Genomic DNA, 21898 nt, shown 5'->3' on the forward strand with positions numbered 1-21898 from the left:
GCATCTGTGGGAAAAATGATAGAAAACCTTTCACCATGTAAAGCAAGATAATATGCTAAAAAAGATCCACGACCTCCAACAACTCCAAAATAGAATCCTAGCAGAATGCACCACTGAATATATGCCATGGTGCACAAAGCTTGTGAGGTATACAACAAAAAGTTTTATCTTTGCCCAGATAAAAACAAAATAGAACTATGATCACAATTAGTTCTGGTTGGTTCAAGGAACCCTCCCCTCATGTGAGTCTAGGCGAGCTGCAGAGAAATCTATGATAAACTGCCCACACCAGAGAAGGATTGTGGAGGAAACTACTAACATAACGAATGTCTCCAGAGTCCTGCGGATATCAACAAATAAAAAAGCCCAAGATTCAAGACTTGGGGTGCAATGCAGGATGTAAAATCTGTTATTAGGTATTCTTGGCCTCATGGAAGAATTAAGTATTAGAAAACTCCTAAGATCATTAGAAAACTCCTAAGATCAAGTATTTGCTCTCACACTCTATCCCTCATTATCAGAGCCATAAACTACAAATGTGCCCCATTTTAGCTTACTTTCGGAACTACGTTGCTACAGTTTCTGCTGCAATCTAACATTCCTGCTCAAAATGAGGATCATCATATCATGCCTGCTCTGAGAATGGAAACACTTAAGCAACGATAACTAGTTTTACCTCTTTTCAAAAACTTTCAAGAAATTGACGCACACATTTTCCTGAATTATGCAGCATATCTTTAGGTTTTCTACCACTCTAGAATTTTTGATGAGAAGTTCTGCACAACAGAGGAGAAACAAACTGTTTACCAAACTTCAGATTTCCTGCTTCAGGCAAAAGGCAATGGGCTCAGACCATAGGGAAGGACATCTGATCTACTGTCAGTCAGGATGCAAGGATGTTGAGAACTATGAGATCAAACACACGTAGATGACTTTCAGAATATAGGACAAAGAGCAATAGACTGAAGTAATGGAAGTGAAGGAGTGTTTTTGAGTGTTATTGGCACAAGGGACAACAACTCAGTGCTGTCATATCAGTCACCCCTTCCTTAGAAATATCATGTTCTGTATTCTGTACCTCTGCCCTTTTTTATTTTGCATTGTTAAATTTTAAGTGCATTTTAAATGAATTATAGTTCAGAAGCGAAGGAGTGTTTTTAAGTGTTGCTGCCACAAGGGACAGCAACTCAGTGCTGTCATATTATTCACCCCTTCCTTAGGAATATAGGTGGTCATTATGACCCTGGCGGTATTACAACCGCAGGGCCAAAACGACGGGAGCACCGCCAACAGGCTGACGGTGCCTCTCGGCGACCGCCGCGGTCGCACCGCCGGGGCCGGCGGTTTACCGCCACAATGGCCCCGGCGGATGTAATCCGCCAGGGCAGCGCTGCGCAGGGGATTACGACTCCCCGACAGCCAGCCTTTTTCTGGCAGTCTGAACTGCCAGGAAAAGGCTGGCGGTACGGGGAGTCGTGGGGCCCCTGGGGGCAGTGGCATGGGCAGTGCAGGGGCCCCCTGACAGGGCCCCATGCTGCTTTTCACTGTCTGCTGTGCAGACAGTGAAAAGCGCGACGGCTGCAACTGCACCCGTCGCACGGCCTCAACACCGCCGGCTCCATTTGGAGCCGGCTCCCATGTTGCGGCCCAGCTGGGATGTCCAAATGGGCACCGCAGGAGTGTGGCCGCATTGGCGGCCGCACGGCGGTTACAGCTTGGCCGCCGTCCGCCAATGTTGTAATGAGGCCCATAATGTTCTGTATTCTGTACCTCATCCGTTTTTTATTTTACATTCGTAAATTTTAAGTGCATTTGAAATGAATTATAGTTCAGATTCTCCATGGTGTACATTGCACAGTTTCTACTGAATAGTGGTAGAAAAGGGGAGCCTCATTCTGAAGTTGACACAATGAAACAAAGATTTCAGAAATCAGTAAAGTAAGCTCCTGTTACTGTTTTTTAATTTCTTTTTTTTCAATTTCCCGATAGTTACAATAAGCAATTTACAGAGGACCATTGTCAAGCAAGACAACTCTGGGTACCAACTGTGACAGCATATATAAACAGAGTAATGAACAATAGATTGAATACACATTTGTCATTCCCACCAGACAGTCCTGTGCACCCAGGCCACCTCGGTTTTTCACCAGTTATATCATCGCACCCAGCTCACGAACCCCACATTCCATCTGTTCCCTTCCTAGAGTCCCCTTAACTGCCCTCTTGAGAAGCCTGTCATTTAGCCCAGGTCTTGTTGAATTTTCGGGGGCAACCTCTTGCCTGATAGCTTTCACTTGCATGCACCAGTTCATGTTGTTTGTCCATCCGTTCATGCTTGGTATGGTTTTTACTCACCACAAACGTAATACCTCTTGTCTCGCCACCAGCAGGGCCATGTTACAAAACAGCAAGTCAAACTTAGATAATGTCACATCAACCTATATCCCTAGCAGGATAATAGGTGGCATGAGGATAATCTGACACCCCACTGCTGCTGTCATATTTGTTCCACTGCTCCGAACAGTCAATCTGAGAACACTACCTAAATTTTTGGCTTCCAATTTCAAATCCTTTACATTTACAGTATATTTTTCAATTTTCAATTGTACTTTTTGCTTCCTTATTTATATATATCAATGTGTTAATAATATTTAATTTTCCAAGCAGTTGTGGGCCCCGTAGGCAGGATTCACAGACCAACAGCATTCCCCGGAAGACAGGTTAAGAACCATTGCTTTACAGTGTACGTGGTGAGCTCTTTAGCTTACATCACTTCTGGACTCTGTATTCATATTTCTTTCAACAAGTTCCTCCATCAAGAACTAATGTTTGTCGCTGCTTTGGTAGGTTTTACTTTCATACATTTTGTTATATTGTACAAAGTTATATGTTGTATATGGAGTATCTAAGAAACGTGTTGCTAAGAACAATGTTTCGAATGTTCAAGTCAAAGGATGCAAGAGATGATTAAGGAGACTTGGCTGGGTTGGTTGTTTTCCTGTAGTTGGAAATAAACTCAAGGAAATAAGGAAATTCGTGTGCTGTTTCTTTCAAGTGGGGACGAGGATGGGATGCACCCATGTATGCCAATATGTGGACAAATCCTGATTGATATGCAGCTGGGCATAAGGACAGAGGATTATATTTTGATTATATTATACTAAGGAAGTGATAGAATTCGGGAAAAATACCACTGATTTCTAAGGAACTGTATCATCCGGTAAGGAGAAAGAACTATATTATTACATACATATCTGGTGTGAAGGAGGTGCCTCTCTTAATGACATTGGAAGTAGTGATGCTGGTTACATCTTTAACAAGAAGCTTAATATGTCTTTTGTGACGTTCGGATGAATGTGGCAAAGCTTCTGGTGTTTGAGGGCACAACAGAGTTTTAAAGGTCTAGTTACGCCACATCGTTGTCTGAACAGCAGGTGTTGTACATCATATCGCATTATATGTCAGCAGCAAGTTTGTACTGAAAGTGGTGTTAGGAGGAATGCAGACGGCTTCAAATAAATTATTGTATTATAATTAAAGCACTGCTTTGAATTCATGGTGAGTGCTCAACTCGCGCCGCAGATTTGTATTAACGTCCGGGTGTTGCGCCGGCATCACCAGCATTTTTATGTGAAGATGGCAAACGCTCATCTCGCACTGCATTGAAGTCGACTTCTGTATCCTGAGCTGCGAATTCCGCTGTTGGTGAGTGCATTATTTGTCTGAGCTTCATCCTTGTATTGTGAGGACTAAGTCAGCAGCAACAAGTCTCGCATGACTGGAATGTCAATAGCTGAGTACAAGGCTAACAGCATATAGAAACAAACGCAGAGTGTGGTTATTAGTCGGCCTTGTGTTAACTTTGGGAAACATTACATTTTATAAAGAGATGTAGTACAGTGGACATTTACCAGGTATATTAGGAATATATTAAGGAAAAGTAAGAAGTGTACATCGGACTACTACAGTGACTACTTTAGTTTTGTAAGTTTATTGTGTTTGGAGGAAAAAGAAGACGGTGACAACTTCTTTTTTATTTTAGTTTGTTGTGTAAAAATAAATAAATAATTATTGTTAATATAATGGTAGTGAAGGAAAATTATAGTACTGCAGTCATTTGCTCCTCCGCCCATATTTTTAGCTCTCCAGGAGATCCAATTATGTCTTGGGAAGATTGTCGAGAAGCCTTTGAAACATATTTAGAAGCTCAGAGAGGACACATTTTTGTAGCAAATAGAAAATTGGCTTTGTTGAAACTTAGTTTAGGAGCGGAAAGTACTTAAGAAACTGCATTGTGTGTGCCCAAATATTGAAGGTGAGGATGGTTCAGATGAGGAAAGAGAAGAGGAAGATGTTTATACTTTGGCGATTATAGCACTGGAAGAACATTATGGCAAAAAGGTTAGAGTGGTGGTGGAACGCCACAAATTCTTTTCAAGGGTACAAGCATCAAATGAATCCACTGACCAGTATGTTAGTGCATTGCGTAAGCTAGAAATTACATGTAACTTTAAAGAATTACATGAAAAAATAATAAGGGTCCAATTGATTAGCCATACTAGGAATGTAAAAATATAAGAAAAATTGTTGAGTTTAAAGGATCCATCATTAGATAAAGCCATAAGTATTGAGGATACCACACGTTATGTGAAAGAGTTAGAGAAAAAAGACATACATGAGACAGTAGTTCAAGAAGTAAAAAGGGAGGACAGGTATAGGAAACCAGTAAACAAAGTTGAGAAAGCGAATAACGAAGAGAAAAATAAATGTTATAGGTGCAGTAGTACTAAGCAGATAGCATCATATAAAAATTGTCCTGCAGTTAAAAGCAAATGCTTCAATTGTAATAAAATTGGACATTTTTCACAGGCATGCAATATTAAGAAATCTAACCACAAAAGTAGTATACATTTGGTACAAAATGAATTTATGTAGAATAGTAACAGTTCATCAGATGATGACATTGAAGTGTTAATGTTGTGTGACAAAGAAAAACAGTCATCCAATGGCACAAAATGTATTACAGAGGTAGAAAATATAATTAGTAAGTTATAGCAGGATGAGTACAGACTTCCTAAATGTACAGTATTGATGAAAGGTGTTATGATACAAATGTGGGCGGATTCATTGTCAGAAGAGTTATCCACAACTAAAATTGAGCTGTTTGGATATAGTGGACATAAATTACAATTTATTGGTTGTTTCCAGGCAGAAACAGTTTTCAAACAAAGGAAAACTACATGTTGGGTGTATGTGACAGAAAAGGGATGTTGTTTACTAGGGTGGAAAGAACAAAGAATGCTAAATATGATATTGAATCCTAATACTGAAGAATAAGAAGATATGGAAAAATGGAGAAATGGAGAAATGTAGAAATTAATTCTCAAATCTATTCGGAAGCAAGTTAGGATGTTAGAAAAAATGTATGCACAAAATTATTTTGAAGGATGGAGCCATTGCAAAAGCTCATAAAGTTAGGATTGTACCTGTGGTATTAAGAGAAGCATTGAATGCAGAATGAAATAAACTTCAGGAAATGGCTGTGATTAAACATATAGAGTCGTCAAAGTGGTTACGTGCCATAGTTGTAGCTCAAAAACCTAATGGGAAAATCAGCATGTGTGTAGATTCGAGAGATCTAAATGACAATATACGGGTGGATCGACATCCTATTCCCAACATTAATGAATTATTAGCAAGTGTCAAAGCTGGAAAAGTGTACTCTACACTTGATTTGTCTAGTGCATACCATCAGGTTTTATTACATCAAGAGTCGAGACAGTTAACTTCTTTTATAACTCCTGAAGGAGCATTTAGGTTTATACACATGCCTTTTGGACTTGCATCCGGGTCAGCGGTGTTTCAAAGAGTAATGCAGAATATACTGGGAGACATGGAAAATGTGAGATTTTTCAAGATCATACTATGGTATGGGAGAACGGAGAAAACCATGACGACATTTTGAGGAATGTGTGTGAAAAATTAGAAAAGGCTGGACTTACCGTGGAGATAAGTAAATACAAATTTGCTTAACAAAGTGTTGAATATTTAGGTCACACAATATCATACAAAGGGATTAAGCCTAAAATATGGTTAATGGAAGCTATTGAGAAAGCACCATGTCCGAGCAATAAAGATCAACTGAGATCTTTCTTAGGGCTAGCAGAATATTATGCAAAGTTTGTAAAACAAACAAAAACTGCAAATATTGCACAACCATTGTGGGAGTTAATGAAGAAAGGACAAAAGTATAAATGGAAAGAAGAGTGTCAGGAAGCATTTGACGAATTGAAAAGGAAAGTTATAAACATAGTAGAGTTGAAACCATTTGATGTTCAAGAGCACACTATAGTGTCTACCGATGCTAGTATGCATGGCCTAGGAACAGTGTTAATGCAAGTAAGTAAAGGGAAAGAAAGAGTGGTAGCATTTGCTTCTAGAATGCTAAAAGGTGCAGAAACAAGTGATTCGACCACAGAAAAGGGAGCACTTGAATGTTGGTGGGGAGTGCAGCATTTCAGAAATTATGTACGGGGGAGAAAATTTGAATTGCGGATTGATTATAAACTGTTAATTGATGTATTCACGACGACGAAGGCTGGTCAAGCGTCTTCAAGAATTGTGAAATGGATTTACAGATTGCAGGAGTATATGTTTACTATGAAATATGTGACTGGTTTATCAAATGTCAATGCAGATTGTTTGTCAAGACTACCATTGGAAACAAGTGATAAAGAAGAGGACGATAAATGGGTTGTGGCTGATATTACAGATACAAGGATCAAAGCTATTTCTGAAGTTGAATGGAAAGCTGCAGTAATGAAGGATGAAGAGATGAAATTGAAAAAATCAAATATACCAGAAGTGTGGGCAAGTTTGAATGAGGACATGAAAGTTCTCATGAATTACAAGAATGCTTGATCTGAGTTGTCAGAAGAAAATGAAATTATAAAAAAAGGAGACAAATTTGTTGTGCAGGGATGTGGAATTCCTATCGCCCGACGCCCGGGACATCTTGTTTGGGGTCAAGGGCAACAAGTTTTTATGTTTACTTTGTCCTTGGGACAAGTAGGCCCAACCCCCTGCAGCACAAACCCTTTGGCTGTCTGTTTACAGAGAGTTGAACTCTCTGCAGTTGAGGTAATGTGTTTCCAAAAGATAATGCTGTTTGAACTTGTATTTATGGTTCATTATTTGAAAGCCTTCATTATTAGGGTGCGTGCTGTAAATAAATGTTTTAAGGTCACACTTCACTACTGACGTTGGTTCCAGTACAAAAAAAAAAAACGTGTACACACATGTTTGAAAAGTTTAGGCTAAGAGGCTAAGTATAATGCTCCCAGAATGCTCTCTGATTATATGCAAATGAAGTGTCATTTAGTAAAATGTGTTGATGCATGCTAGTATTTCCCAAAAATATTTCTAATGGAAAATCAGTGTAACCATTTTCAACACGATTATGGGAAGCATGAAAATAAACAAACACTGACAAAGCCAACTAATCTGACATATTTTTATAAGTCTTTTAGTTTCATCAATGCGTGTCTTGTTTTGACATGGCTTTTGTAACACTTTATTGTTGTGGGAGCTACCAGGCCCTCAACATTGTAACAAACATTGGCAAAACCCCCCAAAAAGTTTTTGAACTCTTAAAGCACACGTTGCCACCAGCGGCATAACAAAGGCCCCGCAGCCGCCCTCCAGGGGGCCCGTCAGCACAGCACCTGCCCTGAGTGAGTCTGGAGAGGGGGCTCCTCCATGTTCTTTGCAAAGGGGCACCCTCCAGTTTCATTACGTCACTGATTGCCACTGTAGTTCCTGACACTGAACAAAACTACTTTGTGTGGCAATATGCTCCTTGTGGAAGAGCAGAATGCGATCACTCACAGTAAAGCCAGCCGAAAGAGAGAGAAATAGAAGTTTAATAAAAACAAAATGTCTTTGTTAACACCAGACCTAATTAGGGACCAAGACCCACATGTAGGTAGCTTTTTGCATGTCGCAAACAGCGACTTTCGCTGTTTGCGACGTGCAAAAAGCACACTGCGATGCACAAACCCAGTTTTGCGATTCAGTAACCTGGTTACCGAATCACAAAACGGGTTTGCGACTCGCAATTAGTAAGGGGTGTTCCCTTCCTAATTGCAACTCGCAGTGCAATGTAGGATTGTTTTGTGACCGCAAACGCGGGCGCAAACCAATCGCAGTTTGCACCCATTTCAAATGGGTGCTAACACTTTCGCAAAAGGGAAGGGATCCCCATGGGACCCCTTTCCCATTGTGAATGTCACTGTAAACATTTTTTCAGAGCAAGCAGTGGTCCTGTGGACCACTACTTTCTCTGAAAAAATGAAACGAAAACGTTTCATTTTTCGTTCTTGTTATGCATCTCGTTTTCCTTTAAGGAAAACGGGCTGCATTACAAAAAAAACTGCTTTATTGAAAAGCAGTCACAGACATGGTGGTCTGCTGTCTCCAGCAGGCCACCATTCGTGAGGGGGTCGCAAATTGCGACCCACCTCATGATTATTCATGATGTGGGCATTTGCGAAGCCCTTGCGAATCACAGATGGTGTCAAGGACACCATCCTACATTCGGATTTGCGACTCGCAATTTGCAGGTCACAAATCTGAACCTACCTACTTGTGGCCCCAAATTCTTAAAGAAAGTCACAAAAGTGCACCCATGGTATATGTCGTACCCCTATCAAATATTTGTGAACTGTATTTTAGCATGGGTAAATACGATGTGTAGATTTGCTCATGTGAAAATCTATTGAGCATTTGCAAGTTCATTTTCCCTCCAGCCACTTTCTTCCCAACCCTGGAAGAAGTTCTAATTCTGCCATTGTCAGGAGTAAATGTCCAACCTTTCTTATTATGGGAAAATATTAGAGAGAAGCTGGTAAAAATCTTTATAACATGCAGGTTAGTAGGTTTGCAGACTCAAAGGCATTCCAGCCCTGGAACTATTGCTTACTGCTTCCTCCAGCCCCAGTATGCAGATCTGCAGAAAGGTGGCAAAATAAGGAAATTGCTACAGTAGGGATTGAAACTCCAAGTATTCAAGCCCTACTATGGTAGTAGCCCTGGCATAATCAGAGAGGCTATTAATTGCTGCCATAATTTGTTGCCACACTACATGGTACCAAAGGGACAAGTAGATCTTTTTACAGGACAAGTAGATTTGAGAAGCAACCTGTCCCCTGGACAAGTAGATATTTTAATAAATTCCACACCCCTGGTTGTGCCAGAAGAGTTAAGAGGAAGAGTATTAGAGATTTTACATGAGGGTCATGGAGGAATGTCTGGAATGAAAAGAAAGGTAAAAGAGGATTTATGATGGCCTGGGGTGGATCATGATGTAGAAATGTATGTAAGATGATGTTTGAAGTGTGAGTGTAGTGACAAAACGCATGTTGCAAAAAGTACTCCTGTTGTTCCTATACAATTTCTATATAAACCATGGAAAAAAAGTGGGTTTGGATTTATGTGGTCCGTATGAATTTGAACGAAGTGGAAGAACATATGTTGTTGTGATGACTGATTATTGTTCCACATGGTCTAAAGTTGGCGTTATGAGTGACATTAGATCTTGCAAGGTGATAGATTTTTGTGATGGGGTATGGAGGAGAGAAGGATATCCTCAGGAATTGATGACAGATAATGGTCCACAGTTCATTTTAGAGGAATTTGAGAATTACTTAACAAATTGTGGTGTTAAACATATAAAAACAACAATAGGGCATCCTCGTGAAAATGGTTTAGTGGAGCGATTCAACAGAGTTCTCAGTGAGAATATACAGTTGTGAGTGCAAAATGGATTGAAGTGGAAGGATGAGAAAGAATTTGTTATGGAGTTATCGCATAACTCCACACTCGACTACACTGGAGTCACCTTATGTGTTATTGAAAGGAAGGAAGCCGTGTACAAGGGATGTACCGGGTTGGATGGGGAAAATGGGATGGAAGAGGTGAATGAGAAAGAGTTATTTAGCAGAATACATAGAAGGCAAAGTGATTACAGTGAAGAGGGGAAAAATGATAAGGGAGGATGTGTCTATAAGTATGGGGATTTTATTCGGACGACGTTTGTAAGAGGTGTGAGGAAAGGTGTTTCTAAATGGGAATTACCAAAACGTGTTGTGAAAGTGAACAGATATAGTGTGGAGTTAGATGATGGGAAGAGGTGGAATATGAGGAACGTGGTAAAGTGTAATGAAACTGAGTTAAAGAAGTTGAAAAGGTTGGTAGTAAATGATGAGGAGAAGAAGGGAGATCAAGAAAATGAAAAGAAGAATGATAGAATACGCACGGAAAAAGAAGGAAGAAATATCGGGAGGTAATCTAGAAGAAAAACTCAATTACCAAGGCATTTAAGAGATTAGTACATGTGAAATGATATAGGTGTATGGTATAGTAGTATATAGGTGTATGGAATTATTATATATATGTGTTGTATAGTAAAATAGAAAGTTACATTAATACATTTAGAAAATGTTGAAAAAAAATATTGTTTATGCAAATTTCATTGTATAGAATGCATTCTAAGTGAGATATGTTATATTGTGCAAAGTTATATGTTGTACCTGGTGTATCTTAGCAACATGTGGCTAAGAAGGGAGTTTAGAATGTTCAAGTCAAAGGATGCAGGAGATGATTAAGGAAACTTGGCTGGGTTGGTCGTGTTTCTGTAGCTGGAAATAAACTCAAGCAAATAAGGAAATTTGTGTGCTGCTTCTTTCACATTATTCTCTTTTTAAAGTTCTTGCCTCCATCCTTTATATATTTGTACATATATACTGCTGCTGTTGTTTGTGGGAACCGAGATATCGAAAGATAAAACAATTTGCCTAGGTTTACAATATGTAGATCAGGGGATGAATTCACAAGTAGAAGTCAGGTCTCCTAGCTTCATGATCCTCACCTCTGTCGGTACCAGACTCACACATCCACGTTTTTATTTTTGGACACCTGCAAATTCAGGGCCATATTTATTCTTTTTGACGCACAACTGCGCCAACGCAGTTGTGCGTCAAAAATGTTAACGCCGGCTAACGCCATTCCAAAGCGCCATGCGGGCGCCTTATTTATGGAATGACGTTAGCCGGCGCAGCTGACTGGTGTGCGTAAAAAAAAAATTACCCACACCAGGCAGCGCCGGCGTAGGGGAAAATGGAGCTTGGATGTCAAAAAATGGGGCAAGTCGGTCTGAGGCAAAAAATCTGCCTCAACCCGATTTGCGCCATTTTTTTTTACTCCCACCCTCCATGACTCTTGACGCAAAGACAGGAGTCATGCCCCCTTGCCCAATGGCCATGCCCAGGGGACTTTTGTCCCCTGGGCATGGTCATTGGGCATTGTGGCATGTAGGGGGGCACAAATCAAGCCCCCCTATGACACAAAAAAAAAAAATACTTACCTGAGCTTACCTTAAGTTCCCTGGGATGGGTCCCTCCATCCTTGGGCGTCCTCCTGGGGTGGGCAAGGGTGGCAGGGGGTGTCCCTGGGGGCATGAGAGGGCACCTCTGGGCTCCTTCCGAGCCCACAGGTCCCTTAACGCCTGCCCTGACCAGGCGCTAAAAAATTACGCAAAAGCGGCTGGACGTCATTTTTTTTGACCCGCCCACTCCCGTGCGCCATTTTTGCACGGGAGTTTAAATAAGGCGCACATGCCTTGGAGTCATTTTTTAGACGGGAACGCCTACCTTGCATATCATTAACGCAAGGTAGGTGTCCACGCTAAAAAATGATGCTAACTCCAAGATCTTTGGCGCTAGACGGGTCTAACGCCAAAGTATAAATATGGAGTTAGCTTTGCGTCGGATTTGCGTAAAAAAAACAACGCAATTCCGGCGCAAACAGAGTATAAATATGCCCCTCAGAGCTTAAAGGAAGAGCTCATGGGAACATTTTTCAAGTGCCTGAAACATGACATTTATAGTTTTATTCAAGCACAGAAAAGAACAGTTGTTTAACTGCTAGATTGATCTGTCCTTTCCTACTAAATTTCCATTTTATTGCGGTATAAAATTATATTCAGAATGCCAAAATGTGTAGCTCACAAAAAGAAAAAAAATCGTTTTCATTCCATTTTCCCAATATTCTCCTGATCCTAACTGCTTCCTTTAAAATCACTGCCTACCATATTTCTTATGCGGAAAGAGGTATTTCATAAGCAAGCACTGCAGACACAAAACTTGAGTTGTGTAGCATCGAAATATATCTCTAATAAAATGCCATCTCATTTGCTTCCCTCATCATGGTTTTCAGCCTCTGCTTCTCTGTCCTGAAAGATTTTAGGCACATCTTAGGTGCAGAATTGCCAAGGACTACATCTGAAACTTTGGAAGGAAGGTAAGCACATACATGAAAATAATAACAAGATACATTCTGAGGGTTTTCAAGAAAGTTTTGATAACACTGAGAGACTTGGGACACGTTCTTTTCTTTCTTGTAAAAGTCACACAAGGATCCAAATACCTCAGGATAGGAATCTTCAGGGACTGTAGTCCGAGGATGACAATTCGGGGTGCCATGGTATCACAGTGTTTTCTTGGACATGTGTGGGTTCACTAAGCTGCATTACATATTTTAACCTATCACCTGCCTTCAACCCTTAGGTCTGTTTTATAAATAAACCTCTCATGTATTTAAAAACAAATATCAAACTTGCTTATTTTCGTTAAGCGATGATATTATCAGCTACAACAGAACTCTAACAACATGCAAATATCAACAACACCCGTTTTATTAAGATTCTTTCACTTAGAAAATATCTTGCCTTGATCTCATACCAAATGATTTGTCAATAGCCCATTCACATTAATACTTGGCTGGAGAGTTTGAGGTAGATTTAACACAAACCATGCTTACACCCTACTGACATCAAACCTGATCTAGTGGATGTCAGTAAGGAAGCCCAGTTCCTCTTTTTACTTCAGTAAGCGAACGTGCTCAGTAACTGATGATGTATGGCCATAATAATAGAGGGAGGAGTGAGTAAGTTATAAGGTGTGACACATGCCACAAGGTTTCATGAAGCTGCAACTATAACCAACTCAAGGTACATTGAAACCAGGGAAAGAACAATTTAACAGAATATATATGTGTGTTGAGAGCCCCCGTGAAAGCGAGATGGCCCTTCATGTGGTAGAGATACAAGAGTTGTTGGTCCTACAATTCAGGAATTAAGGTGGAAACTCTATTTATTACCTGAACCTAAGTCTGCACCAGACATGTTTTATATGGCTACAGAAGACCCGGAGGTGCCTAAACAGTATCTATCTGTAAAAGTGGGCAAGACATTCCATCTCTGTAAATATAGAGCCTTCATATTGGCTTCAAAAATATTTTAGCTAGGGATAAATAATCGCTTGCACAGATAATTTCTCATTTTCTTGAACAATCTGAGGAAAATGTATTTTTTTAAAGACACATTTTAAAGTATGCTATGGATTCTGAGTGACAGAACATGATGAGAGCCATACAAGCCACCCCATCTTGCATTCCCCTAGGTGTCTAGTTTTCAAAAATGTACAGGACTGCTAGGTTTCCCTAAGTGCCAGCTGAGTTAGGGCCCAAAATCCACAGCTAGGCAAGTTTTAAAAAAACAGGGGTCAGTTTTCACAGGAAAAATGTGATGTGTCCACATTGTGTTTTGGGACGTTTTCTATTGCGGGCACTAGGCCTACCCACACAAGTGAGGTACCATTTTTATCAGAAGACTTGGGTGAATGCTGGGTGGAAGGAAGTTTCTGGCTCCCCTAATTTTCCAGAACTTTCCATCACAGAAATGTCGGGAAAAATGTGTTTTTAGACAAAATGTGAGGTTTGCAAGGGATTCTGGGAGACAGAACCTGGTAAGAGCCACACAAGTTACCCCAACCTGGATTCCCTTAGGTGTCTAGTTTTCACAAATGTACAGGTTTGCTAGCTTTCCCCACGTGCCGGCTGAGCTAGGGCCCCAAATCCACAAAAAAGTAATGTTGCAAAAAAAAGTCCGTTTTCAGTGGAAAAATGTGGCATGTCCATGCTGTGTTGTAACCCGTTTCCGGTTGCGGGCAGTAGGCCAAACCAATACAAGTGAGGTATCATTTTTATCGTGAGACTTGGGGGAAACACAAAATAGTAAAACAAGTGTTATTACCAATTGTCTTTTTCTGCATTTGCGCCTTCTAAATGAAAGACTGGGTATAAGAAAGAAGTAATTTTGAGAAATGCCCTCTAATTCACATGCTAGTATGGGTATCCACAAATTCAGAGATGTACAAATAACCACTGCTTCTAAACTCCATATCTTGTGCCCATTTAGGAAATACATAAGTTTCCTCAATACATGTTTTTTTTACTCTTTTTACTTTACCAAATGAATTGCTGTATACCAGGTACAAAATGAAACAGCAATTTGCGATGCAATGGGTCTCGCATTTCGCCGAGTTAGAGCTATTAGCGTTGTAAACTTCTAGACGGACTTTTCTTGCCACATTAAATGGAAACAAAACGCTGCTAAATAAAGAGAAAAAGTAGTCCAGAAACCATATGGAAAACATGGAGCCTCCTATGTTTCCAGTAGTTGGTCGATGTGCCCGAGGAGGGCTAAACAACGAAAAAGGCATGACGTATGCATGCCTTCCACAAATGAAAGCAAGCAGATTTTAAAAGGCAAGCCCACAAACCAATGTAAGGAACTGATGTGACATGGGCGTTGTTAGAAGCTCAAAGAGAGATTACATCAGGGGACGGAGCGCTTTGCGCTTGGCCCTAAAAACCATTGCGAGGTGCAGCTCAGTTACTGCCCTGGGGTAACTTGAGTTCTTGGTGAACCTACAAGCCCTATATATCCCCGCAACCAGCTGGGGCCAGCAGACCTAATTGTATATTGCTTTCGAAAATCTGCCATTGTTAGAAAAAGTTACAGATGAAAAGGTAGACACAAAAGGTTGTTGTTTAAACTCAATTTCAATATTTTTTTATTTTAGTTATTACTTTCTATAGCAGTGGTTCCCAACCTGTGGTCCGGGGACCCCTGGGTGTCTGCAAAGCCTCCTCAGGGGGTCCACAACTGCTTAGAAAATTAAATATTCTTAACAGATTAGGTCCCCAAGCTTTCAATAATGACTCCGTGGGGGGTGGGGTGGGGGGTCCCCGGATTCCAATAATGATTCAGTGGGGGGTCCCCGGGTTCTAGTAATGATAAAGTGAGGGTCCACAGAAGTCAAAAGGTTGGGAACCATTGTTCTATAGGAAAACCTTGAAGGATCTACACAAATGACACCTTGCAGAATTCAGAATTGTGTCTACTTTTTGGAAATGTATAGCTTTCCTGGATCCACCATTGGTTTCACATCCATTTCTACCACTAATTGGAAGGAGGATGAAAGCACAAAAAATAGCAAAGATGGGCTATATACCAGTTAAATGCCAAAACTGTGTTGAAAAGTTTGATTTTCTGATTCGAGTCTGCCTGTTCCTGGCAGCTGGGAAAATATGATTTTAGCACTGCAAACCCTTCACTAATGCCATTTACATGGGGGAAAAACAGATGATTTCTTCTGCAGCACTTTTTATCTATTTCCCCCTTAACCCCCCCCCCTCAAAATAAAAAAATATATATATATACATTGCTGCTTTTTGCCTAATTACTCAGAACCCACCAGAGAAATCCATGAATCCTAGGTACCTTTAGAATTTCTAGTTGGGAAAAACGCACGCAAATGTGATGTGGATATCTTATGTGGCCAAAAAGATATGGAGCCCAAACCGTGAACTACCCCAAATAGCCAAAAAAGGGCTCAGCCTTTGGGGGAGAAAGGCCTCGCAGCAAAGGGGTTAAGTTAGTACCGCCATCCTGGTGAGAACAAGAACTGTACCTGTACCCCAGTACTAAACAAACTCAGCACTCTCTTAGAACTACTTTCACTTCTTGTAGACAATCTTGAAATCACTAATTACTCTATAGATGAGATTAGAATTATGGATCAGGCTGCAGGGTCAAATGAACCAATTGGGGGTAAAACCATTCAATGAGTCATGTCTTGCCCTTTTCGTGCTGGCTCCGAGTCAAAAAAAGATACTGGTCTGCAGGTGGTAGCAACCCAAGATCCACTGAACAATACCGCTGGTACAAACAAAGCAAAACAAAGGAGCCGGTGGAAGACAAACTGAACTCTCTTCTCTCACAAGAGTCTCAACCATCTTACGATATGATAAATTCTTGTAAAGTGCACAAATGCCCTGAGGCGTCTTGGTGCTGCCACTGCTCTGAAAAGATTTTAAGATTATAAACCGTTAATGAGGAGAGAAGAAAAGAAAAGATTTAAGAAAAATTAGAAAAATCCAAAAAGATTATCAGGTTGGGGGGCAGCCTCAAAGTCAGACCCACACTAGTGAACCAGCACAGCCGAAATTGTTTCCAATGTTTGGTGAGGCCCAAACCACTCAATCAATTAAGTCAGAGAGCAGTCACCTTCTGGGTGAATGCTCTCTGACTAGTGCATCTGTAACTCAGGCAATACATAATAAGGACATGATCAAAGGGGCACTGATTGATTAAAAAAAGGACTGATAGTATTTATACAACTCAGCCCTTGTCAGCTAGCTCCAACAAGTCACCTAATGGATTGCAGGAAATAAACAGCCCACAGGGACAACCAGATAGGGCCACGTAGGGATCACAATCCAAAAGCAAGAGACAATTTGCTTTAACACTCCAATTAATCCAAACTTTACACCAACACCAATCCCCTACTACTGTCAAACACTAGCTACTTTCAAAAGAAGTATCCGCAAAAGAGGCAGCCAGCTGGAATTCTAATGATCGAAGAATACCATAAAAACTTGTGTTTTTTCCGGCATACATACCCAGAGTCTACAATGATATACTGAACAGGGCAAACATTGTACGTCTCCTGCATCATATTCCCACCTTAACTCACTATCAGACTGAAGACATTGTAAGAAATCAATTGGGCAAGTTTCCTCTATGTTCAAATGCACAGTCCACAATTGTTACCTGGAGATACTCAATAATTGTAGCTCAAGTCACCAGCGAAAAATCCATCTTTGCACAAGTTGGTACTGAAATAAGAAGTAGAGAGCCGGAAGGGTACCCCCATGTTTTTAACAGCACAGGGCCTTAGCTAACACCAAAGCAACCACAAGGGAGCAAACGATGCATTAAACCCAAATCCATGCAAGAACCTTTAGATCCACATAAGCTCAAACGAGCAAACATGTAAATCGTATAGAACAAATACAATCAACCACAAATTCGGATCTGGATGGGACTGGATTGCTACCTATTGATATCCTGTAAGACCAATACCTGTTCCTCGTGCAGCTAATAATGGAAAGAGCATCCTATAAATCCAAGCTTACAATAATTTCCTGTAATGGAGCTGGATTAAGGCAGATTCTTATCCAGCAAGAGGCCCTTAAATCTATCAAAGACGCTGATATACTTTGCCTGCAGGAAACTTGGAATATATCAACTAGCAACTAAAACAAAGTACTTTGGGCACCCATCGGCTGGCCTTTCAATATACAGAGCCACAAGTCTAAAGCTAGAGATGGCAGAAGTTGACACGGATAGCCCATTGTTTCAAGTAGTTACAACTAAGTGGTATCACTTTCACAAATGGGCATTATCAATCCTGCTCATTAGGCAGAAAAGGTACAGTGACATCCTTTTTTGAGGTTTTCACCGACTTAACGTGCAGGTTCCCCTCACATATGATAATGATAACAGGACACTTTAACATGCATATCCTGGTCAATTTGGCTGATGTCTCAAAAAGTATCAGTGGCCATACAGCACAGGAAACAACCAGCTGACTGTAAATACAAACGCACTTCTTTAAAAACAGTGCAAACATTTAATGGCACCACTAGTAAATCCCTTCATACATACTGGGACATTACCACTTTGGGTTACACTTTTATGAGTAGCCTTTTATTGAACTCGTGTAAAGCCCTTGCTGTGCTAGAAAGCTCTGAAAGTAATCCTCTTCCAGCTGAAATTCAACTTAATTTGGAGTACCCCAAAGCTGGGCAATTAAATATTCTAGATACTAATGCAGGTAGAAGATGATGTGGGCAGAAATAGCACATCATGCTGAACGTTTTGGTGGTGGTCCCATTGTTCTAGGATCACCACAGACAAAGTTATGAGCAAAACTGTTTTGTAAAAGTAATGCCCTGCGAAGCATATTAGGGCATGTTTCCGTGTGCCACAAATATTTTAGAATGTTTTAGAATGATGATATGTCTGTAAGGCTTAGAACAGCCCTTAGAGGACACCACAATGAAAACAGCATTTGTAAGAAACATGGTCATGTAAACATATAGTTAACTCCTAGAGGGCATAACCACACAAATAGAACATGACATTAAATAATGTAGTGCAACTATATATTTAGCCCCTAGAGGAAATAGTGCATTACACATTTTTAAGAGTAGCAAGCTTATAGCAATGATATAACAAACAAGGACCTTAAAACACAAATTCATCTTAGCTGTAAAACTAAAGTTCCAGCGACAATAGCACTTTAAAAAGAAACTGAATGGTGTGAGGGTTATTATTTTGGGGCCCAGACTAACCTAATGGGATGACCCAGAGATTATGTACACAGAAAGAGCACGCCCTCCGTGTGCCAGGAATATTTTAGTATGTTGATATGACAGTAATGCTTAGAACAGCCCCTACAGGATTCCACAATAAAAATAGCATTTGCAAGAAACATGGTGCTGTAATCTATATTGTTAACCCTTTGAGAGCATACCCAAACAAAAAGAAAATTACATTAAATAATGTATTGTAACCATACATTTAGCCCCTAGAGGGCGTAGTGCACTACACATTTTCAGGGGTGACAGCCTTAATGCAATTGTATTACAAACAAGGCTCTGAAAACACAAAGACTCAGCTGTGAAACAAACGTTCCAGCCATGAAAGCAATTACAAAGACAATGAATAGTGTGGGGGAGGGGGAGGGTTATTATTTTGGGGTCTCCACTAACTTAGTTTGGGGGCACAATGATAATGTAGACAGACAGAGCACATTGTGCTGAATGTTTTGGTGGTGGTCCCACTGTCCTAGGACCACCACAGGCTAAGTTATAAACAAAAATGTTTTGTCAAAGTAATGCCCTGCAAAGCATTTTGGGCCATGTTTCCGTGCACCACAAATATTTTAGTACGTTGATATGACTGTAATGCTCAGAACAGTGCCCATAGAACAAGACAATGAAAACAGCATTTATAAGAAACAGTCATTTAACGATATAGTTAACCCCTAGAGGGCATAACCACACAAAAAGAAAATATTAAATAATGTAGTATAACCATATCTTTAGCCCCTAGAGAACATAGCGCATTACACACATTTTCCATGGCATCAGGCTTTTAGCAATGATATTACAAGCAAGGCCTTTAAAACATATTACTCTCAGCTGTTAAACAAAAGTTCAAGCCATGACAGCACTTACAAATATAATGAATGATGTAGACAGGAAGAGCATGTTGTGCTGAACGTTTTGGTGGTGGTCCTGTTGTCCTAGGGCCACCATAGGCTGAGTTATGAGCAAAAATGTTTCGTCATATATTGCCCTGCAAAGCATTATGGGGCGAGTTTCCCCGAGTGAAGTGAATATTGTAGTATCGGCTCTCCTGCTGTGCCAGGAGAGCGGCTTTCGCTTTGAGGAGTTCTCTTTTATGTAAAGCATTTACCAATTTCAAGTGTTTTAAGGGGAGAGCCACAAGAAATGATTCTGATTATGTAACTATGAACAATGTGACCAGCACTTTAATCCTGCCCATCTAGTTCACGCTGTCATGCCTGTTCGCCCTGTGACCACCATGGCTGCCATGCAGGGGGAAGGGGTGCGACCAAAGAAAAAGTGGTATGCCCACGCTAAAGTATACCTCTTCAACATAGTGGTGACAAAAGAAATAGCTGTATACTGTCAGTGCACTAAGACACTGCACGTGTAAAATAATCTATTTTGAGTATCAGAAACTCATTCTTAGCATGTTCTGTACCTTACTAGACTTTTGTAAACTCGAATTACTTGACAATGCAATAACCATTTTCTGAGTTGAATCCTGTAGAATAATGCGTCTTAACCTTTTGACTTCTGTGGACCCCCTGTCAATACTTATTGGAATCTGAGGATCACCCAGTGAGCCTTTATTGGAAGCTGGGGAACCCCGGACTAATTAACTTCTAAGATTTGAACCTCAAAACAATACACAAATATACAAAAAGAAATACAGAAAGAGTTTCCATTTTTTCAAATGTTCTTTATTTGTATCTACATTATTAATTTTTCTCTATTAATGTCAATACTATTTAATTCTGTCGCGGACTGTATGAGTAGGACTCGCAGAATCCCAGGGGTCGTCGGACCCACTACTCTGGGGTTGGCATGTTTCCTTACTTTCTTTCCTATAATATGCAACATGCAACTGATCTTCCCAAAGACAATCAGAGAACATCAATTTGTCGCTCATGTATTCACTTTGACCTATGCCCTCCTAATAATGCTTAAAAGGGGATCCAGTTAGTTCACCTGTACCCCAATAACTGAAGGGGTCCAAACAGCCGGAAACCGGTCTGGGGTAGCTTGTGTTCCCATTCAGAGAGGGCGAGGCCTTGCACTTGGGGATGAACTGTTCCTACTGGGGGGAATAAGGCTGATTCGCATATGGCTGGTTCCTGTCTGGGGGAAACATGGGGGGGGGAGCAAAACAAAATGGACTTGTGGCCCAGAGTAATTAACAAATGGCTGAGATTAACTTAAGGAATGTATTCGTTGCTTTTTTGCTTTCCTCAATGTAATGCTCTAAGTGCATGAGGTTTGCCCAGACCAGGTTCCATGAGTACTACGCTATAGGACTCAAACCGCACTCTATTCATGAGGCCCAAATAGGATGAAATGGGTATGGCGTTATCTGTGTCATATTCAGAGGGAACAGATCCTGGCAGTTCAGGCTGGACTATACCTACTGGAGCAGGCTCAAAGCCATTTTGCATGAGGTTGGTTACTGTCAGAGATTGGGCGGTGTTCTAAACAGTTCTAAACACAATGGACTGGATTGCAGACCAGAATAATTAGCAATGGCTGAGATTAATTGAAGCAATCCACTCATTACCTTTTCCCCTCTCTAATCCCCCTGTGGTGCACAAAGGTAAGGATTCAGTCTGCAGCATGTGTCAAGTCATCAGGAGGCTGGGATCCTCTCTCAGTAAACCAGACAGAGAAGCCCTTGTAGCACTCTAAAATGGAAATACCTGGGGGTATTTGTACGAAGGCATTCTCAAGAAAACTGAAGGAAATACAGCTCTAACATGGCCATAAATCTAAAACCTCACATGCTGACTCCTTTCTCTCAAATGACTCACATTCACTCGGCACCAGGACTAGAATTTTGACAATGACATCAAGAAGGCTTCAGCTCTGGCTGGCACAAGACAAGCTCTGCTTGAACCCACTCACGCTCTCACACAGAACAAAGATAAACCACGTTACATGCCATCTAAAAATAAACAAGTAGGTCAGAATACAGGCTAAATTAGTATATTAGTCAATTAACATTTTCACATTTCTTTATCACACCATGGGATGATCAGTGTATATTCTGCTGAAAGTCATCTGGGATCCTATTATGGAAGATATTGCAGAGCAGCCACTAAAATGTACCAGCTAGTGTAAGTATGCCCAATTGGCTGTGTCAAAATGTAATTACCCCATTACTCTTCTGTTTTGTTTAAGGTCGTGCCTTTAGTGTGATGTGCATGCCATATGTGGGCTCACGCCAATTCACTCGGCCTGATTACAAGTGTCCTCTCTGCCAGATGCAATAATTAATCACATCCTATAAAACCCAACACCGAGG

The 21898-nt window shown here is 40.6% G+C and overlaps 1 protein-coding gene across 4 annotated transcripts in view; it reads right to left on the minus strand.

Annotated features, from left to right (window-relative positions):
• Positions 1–21898, minus strand: part of SFMBT1 (Scm like with four mbt domains 1) — a 477315-nt gene that overhangs the window by 241649 nt on the left and 213768 nt on the right. The gene's annotated exons all lie outside the window — the stretch shown is intronic.

This window comes from Pleurodeles waltl, chromosome 9 (assembly GCF_031143425.1).
Source record: "Pleurodeles waltl isolate 20211129_DDA chromosome 9, aPleWal1.hap1.20221129, whole genome shotgun sequence".
NCBI classification, from domain to species: domain Eukaryota; kingdom Metazoa; phylum Chordata; class Amphibia; order Caudata; family Salamandridae; genus Pleurodeles; species Pleurodeles waltl.